The sequence below is a fragment of the Cebus imitator genome, unplaced genomic scaffold, assembly GCF_001604975.1.
Source record: "Cebus imitator isolate Cc_AM_T3 unplaced genomic scaffold, Cebus_imitator-1.0 Scaffold81, whole genome shotgun sequence".
Taxonomy (NCBI): Eukaryota; Metazoa; Chordata; class Mammalia; order Primates; family Cebidae; genus Cebus; species Cebus imitator.
The window spans coordinates 1,377-8,075 of NW_016107396.1; the positions used below are offsets into that span (position 1 = coordinate 1,377).

General features: G+C 37.0%; 1 pseudogene; it reads right to left on the bottom strand.

Annotated features, from left to right (window-relative positions):
• Window positions 1-496: 496 nt before the first annotated feature.
• On the bottom strand, window positions 497-1,537 carry LOC108307789 (annotated as a pseudogene).
• Between the last annotated feature and the right edge of the window lie 5,162 nt (window positions 1,538-6,699).

Genomic DNA, 6,699 nt, shown 5'->3' on the forward strand with positions numbered 1-6,699 from the left:
AAAGTTCTACATTCCAGCTCTCTGTAAAGTCTTTTTACTAAAGAGCTTATAATCCCGTGTCTACTTCTTTAGAAAGACATGCTTACTTCAAGGAGGATTTTTGTCCTCAGAGAACCTGACTTACAAGTACATCAGGAGCTTTGTTTTCCCCCTTGTGTATTTTGGACAGCTGAACACGGATCATGAATGAGTATGGGAGAAACTACAAAACTTCAAAATATTTGAAGAAATAAACAGGAATCTCAGAGAAGAAAGTAGGGAACCAGAAAACCATGAAAGAACACTAAATGGAAAAGAATGAGCAAATCTTATTCACCTATCACTAAATCTAAAAAATGTCAAAATACATGAAGACAACAAATGCTTTAGAACAAATGTTGAATGTATTGTCCTCCTTACTTGGCAAGTAATCACGCTTGTCTCTCTCTATCCAAGTGTTTGTTTTTGTACTTGACCTTAATTTCAAGTTAGTTTTGAAGTCTCTACAGTAATCTTTTTAATCTGTCTCTGCTTCTTCAGAAAATAAATTAGTTGTTGATGAATCACTCCTTAAGACCTTGCCACTTATGATGTTTTATTGCCTTCCAAAACCAGGGGTAAAAGAAAGCATATATCAAGGGATTCATAGCTGAATTATAATACACACACCACACTAAAATCTCATAAATATAAGGAGGAGTTATAAAATTCATATAAGCATCAATCACTGCGTCAATGAATCACTGTAGCCAAGAGATGAGAAATGCTGCCATAGCAATACCCAAGGTTTTGGCAGCCTTTCTCTCTCTTTTTGCGACTCTTTCCTTGTAACTCTCTGAGGAAGACTGAGCTTGGCTGGCTGTACTTTCTATCTTCCTAGCCTGATGCTTGGCCACCAAAAATATCTTACTGTATATAAACACCATGGCGACAGTGGGAATAAAGAATAGAAGAAAACAAAGTAGGACCCAGTTTTGAGTCAGTGGAGCCTGACAGCGTCCTACACAGGTGAGAGCAACTACTAATTCCTCAATCCCTTCTTCGCTGGCCCCCATGTAAAAGATCGAAAAGCTGTATGTGACAGAAAAGAACCAGGAAAGAATAATGCATATTCCTGAAACTGATACAGTAAACTTGGTTGGATAGGTCAGAGGATCAGTAACAGCAATGTATCCACAGAGATGCAGCATAAATGAAATAAAGAAGCAAAACAGAAGGATGTATCAAAACATGTATGGAATTTACAGTAACTCTCCCCAAAGTACCAACAGCTCTCCACAGACCTCACTGTGCTGAAGGGCATTACTGTGACTCCCACCAATAAGTCAGCACAGGCCAGCGAGGTGATCAGAAAGTTGGTAGGTGTGTGCAGTTGTCGGAAGTGAAGGATAGCAATCATGACCAGCAAGTTTCCAAACACTGCCAGCACAGCCCCAAAACCAAGGACAGCATAGAGGATAGCTTGAGAACCAGGCGAATAAGGAGTTTCAATGCAGGATCCATTTACATTTTCGTAATACAGTTCCACAGCCTCAGCTTGGGAGAAATTGGTCACCATTGCTTTCTTGCTTGAATGATTTTAAAGTTCTCAAATTCCTGCCTTCAAAACATTTTTAAAAAGGAGGCAATTTCAAAGTTTTCTAGAAGGGGAAAAAGGTCTCCAGTTAATATAATAAAAGTTTGTGATTCTTCTACCAATATATTTCCATATTAACTATAACCTCTTGATCTTTCCAAAAAGTGTTTCCACTTTCACATTTTAATATAGAGTGGAAATATGTTGCAGAAAGCCACATATGTTAAAAATATAGTCAAATATATTCCTAAATAAATGCCTGGCAATACACTTAGTCCAATGAGATATATAGATATAATTTGCTAATCATTAAAAAAATCCTTTTTGTGTGTGTGTTACTTTACCTTCTTAAAATCTCATCTGTAACCACAAAGTTGAGAAGTAATTAGACTATCAAAGGCTGAGCTTTGTTTATTACATTACCTCCCCTGAGCTGCACTTTAGCAGTAATGACAAACTATATTTCATTTCTTCATGATGGAAGAGGTAAACTACATCTCCTTCAAGCTATGCCCTCAAAATGCCTGTGGCATAGAGTGTGAAAACTGAGGGAAAGTTTCCTCAGAATAACTTTAAGCTTATTTTAGGAATACATTTCTTCTACTATTTATGTTTTCAGAATTTGTGAGTTTTTTTCCTTTTTATATTCTTTCATGATTCAGACAGCTTGAGGTGATTTACAGAACAAATCTTATTGAATTAATATTGTCAGTGTGAAAGTGTTTTCCAGGCTAATAGGCAGTGTTTGGTGTTTAAATTAATAAGAATTTATCAAAATAAATAATAACTCACCTAATATCTCACCTCCCCATCCTTAGAAAAACTGTGGTTTTAAACCTATCACAGAAGAATAGACAAAAACTGGGGTGGAGAGGAGGGCTGTTTTTAGATAGGCCATATCCTTGAAGGATAGATTCATGCTAAGTCATCCAAGGTGCAAATAGAGACCAAGCTGGCTTCTCTAGGTATATGAGTTTGTTCTTATACTGAGGCATATGGTCTCAAGAAAGTTTAGAGTTCACCTAACAACAGTGAATAGTTTTACTTCATTTAACCACGTATATAAACACCATGATTAGCTTAGGGTCTAATAAGTGCCACCTTGCATCTGAATCTTAATCTACAGGGTAGCTGAGATTACTATCATGGTACCCACACAACTTTGCTTCTAATCAAGAGAAGCCCTTTATGTTGAAAAAAGTGGAAGAGTAGGCTGATGCTGTGGGATTTGTACTCATATACTCAAAAGCTCAGAAGCATCTCACCTTATAAAATGGTGGAATGGTCTATTGAAGATTTCAATATAGTGTTGGTTGAAAACACCACTTTGGAGGGTAAGGTGTCATCCTAGGGAAGTGGTCTATGCTCTTAACAAGCTGACAACCCACAATGCTTCATAATCCATTGTCGCATCACAAGTCTTAGAGTCAAGGATAGAAATGTAGTTGGTATTTCCAAAGCACTCATCTGAAAAAATTTTCTTCCCATTGTAATAACTGTGATTTCTGCTGGTTTAGAGAGTTATCAGCCAATGAAGAAATGCTTCCGCAATAATATCAATGGATTTGTGCAATAATTCTATTGAATTAAAAGCTGAGATGCCATGTATTTATTTGAGCACTTAATGTTGTTGTGCAAATTAGCACAAAAGGGTGTTAGATTATTTGTGTTAGAATGTTTGTTGCTGTTGCAATAATCCTGGGTTGCTGCTGTGCAGTGAATACAGAAAGCTATATAACTGGAACTCATGAATGTTAAAGGAATTTTACAGGAATTATGTAATAGTGCAGTAAAGGTGGGATTTCTAAAGGCTCAGTTTTCTTAGAAATTAAGCACTCCCACTGAATAGAGAAACCTGAAACCTGTGGGAAGATGGCCCAGGTAGTGAGAAGGAAAAGACAAACTCTAACCCCATGACCAATCATAGAAAAGGGGATTGTTTATTTAACATAATTTTTAAATGTTCCTAATTTTTGAATTTGTGTAGGATAATTACTTTCATAACTTTATAATTTTTTAAATCTCCCTTTATCTAACTACTTTCTATAGAGTGTATTACAGGTTGACTATACCTTATTTGAAATTCCTGGGGTCAGAAGTGTTTCAGATTTTGGGTTTGTTTGTTTATTTGTTGGATTTTGGAGTATTTACATTGTCCTTACGTATTAAGCATCCCAAATCTGAAAATTCAAAATCTCAAATACTCCAATGAGCATTTCCTTGAAGTCTCATGGTGATGCTCAAAAAGTTTCAGATTTGAAATTCTGTGTTTCAAATTTTCAGATTTCAGATGCTCAACCTGTAGTGGTAAGTGACAGTATAATTTAGTCTATAAGTTATTGATTATTGAGAGAGGATCTTAAGAGAACTAGAGTAGGAACATACAGCACCCAGAAGTCATGAACTTGAAGCTGAAGCAATAACTGGAAGGACTGAGTTGCCACTTGGGTAAAAGATGAGTGTGTTTGGGGTTATATATGGAATTTATTACATAAAGAGAAAAAGAAGAATATTTAGATGTGAGTAGAGGAAGGTAAAGTATGTGGATTGTATGGGACATGTATTAGTTTGATTGCCCAATATTCAAATATTCTTCCTATTGGTGAGGAATATCAAGAGAGGGGAAATCAGAGCCCAAGGTATGCTATTGGCCCTCTCCATGCACCATGCCTCTCCAGTGTCTACAAGATGCATGCACGTACATGGGTCCACGAAAATGCCGTATATGCAAAGCAACACCCAGATGCCAAAGGAACAAAGAAATCAGAGAAAGAGGCAGAGAAATTCAGTTTGTCAATAAAGGATATTTTATTTGGGGAACTTATAGACAGAAGCGTTGTCTTGGGCAGTTACAAGACAGATAGATTTCCACACTGCAGCCCCCCTAGATCCAGTGCATCTTTCTTGGGGAAAAAGTATATGTGTTCTGGAAGGAATGTTCCAGTGGCTGTGAGCATCACCTCTATGATTTCTGAAGCAGCATCGCGGATTTCTTTAGAGGAAATTTAACAATGAACAGGCATTTCTAGACATCAACGAGACATTTTGGTGGTATTCCCAGACTTGGGGTTAGTCAGCAGATTAGCATTTAAAGTAGAGTCATTCTCGTCTCCACAGCCACTCAGAAACTGAAGATGTGACACAAACAGAGTGGGAGTAAGAGATCCTTCCCAGCACCTGCAGTGATGCTGTTCCATGGGATGACGACAGGATCTGCTAAGATTGCAAATTCCCATGGTGGCTTTCTGAGTAGACCATTCAGTGGTGGAATTCTCACCTGATTCCTCTCTGATCTTGGTTCTTATGTCTTCCTATAAATTATGGGATCTTCCTGAAACCTTTATAATAAATTAATTTTCTGCCTAAAACAATCTGAAAATGGATTTGATGTTTTGGATGAGAAAGAATAAAAATTCCAGGATGATTTCTTATATTCTGGCGTACATAAGCTGGTGGAGGAAAAAGCTTGGGTAGAGGGTTGAAGGGGAGATTTCCAGTTGGGATGTCTTGATGTTGAGATGCTTTCAAACAATCAGATTGGGAATGGTTTAACGAACAAATGGATAGATCTCTGTAGAGCTCAAAAGACTAGAGAGATTTATTTGGGGGCCATCATCCTGTATGTCACAATTAATCACCCAGGGAACTAAGAGTTAAGGGAATGGTTGTTCATTATGAATCTACCATGTGTCAGTTATCTACCAAATATTATTGTAAAGTAATGAAATTGCTTTTCTCATGTCTCATGGAAGTCAAATAATTAGAATCCTGCACTATGGCCTGAACAAAATTGTTCAACATGCTGGATTTTATTTTATGACACATGGAACAAGTTAGGTATAATGCATTAGTCTATTCTCATGCTGCTAGTAAAGACATACCTAAGACTGGTTAATTTATAAAGGAAAGAAGTTTAATGGACTCACACTTCCACATGGCTGGAGAGACCTCACAATCATGGTGGAAGATGAAGGAAAAGCAAAACGATGTCTTACATGGCAGCAGGCAAGAGAGAGTGTGTACAGAGGAACTTCTCTTTATAAAACCCAAACTGTCAAGAGAACAGCATAGGAAATCCCATCCTCCATTATGCAATTATCTCCCACTAGGTCCCTCCCATGACACATGGGAATTATGGGAGCTACAATTCAAGATAAGATTTGGGTGGGGACACAGCCAAACCATATCGTATAGTAATGGTTCTGAAATTTCTATTATTAGATTATTTCTTGACCAAAATCTAATAAATATTCTTAATCACAGGGTTCAAATGATGTAATAGTTTTTTCAACAATTTAAACAAATTTCCACTTCTTAATCAGTATCAGAAGAAATCTTTTGTCATGATAGTTTTCTTAATTTTTTAAAAAGAATATTTTCAATATTCAAAAAATATTCCTCACTATTTTTTGAGGAAAGTTTATTCATAATTTACTTAACAATATTACAAATTATGATGATTGAAAAGATTTTTAAAATAGCAGGTATAAAAATATAAAGGAGGTAGTGATACATTACTCATTATTTCTTGGCATTTCTTTATTACTGAACTATTTTTTTCTTTATATATATATTTTTTATTGCACTTTTTTATTGCACTTTTATTTTCTGGGGTACATGTGCAGAACATGCAGGATTGTTGTATAGGTACATACGTGGCAATGTGGTTTGCTGCCCCCATCCCCCCGTTACCTATATATGGCATTTCTCCCGATGTTATCCCTCTCCCCAACTTCCTACCCCCCACTGTCCTTATCTTATTTCCCCCCATCAGAACCCAGTGTGTGATGCCCCCCTCCCTGTGTCCATGTGATCTCATTGTTCAACACCCACCTATAAGTGAGAACATGCAGTGTTTGATTTTCTGTTCTGTGTCAGTTTGCTGAGAATGATGGTTTCCAGATTCATCCATGTCCCTACAAAGGACACAAACTCATCGATTTTTATGGCTGCATAGTATTCCATGGTGTGTATGTGCCACATTTTCCTTGTCCAGTCTATCATCGATGGGCATTTGGGTTGGTTCCAGGTCTTTGCTATTGTAAACAGTACCACAATGAGCATATGAGTGCATGTGTCTTATAATCCTTTGAATATGTACCCAGTAATGGGATTGCTGGGTCAAATGGAGTTTCTTTTTCTGG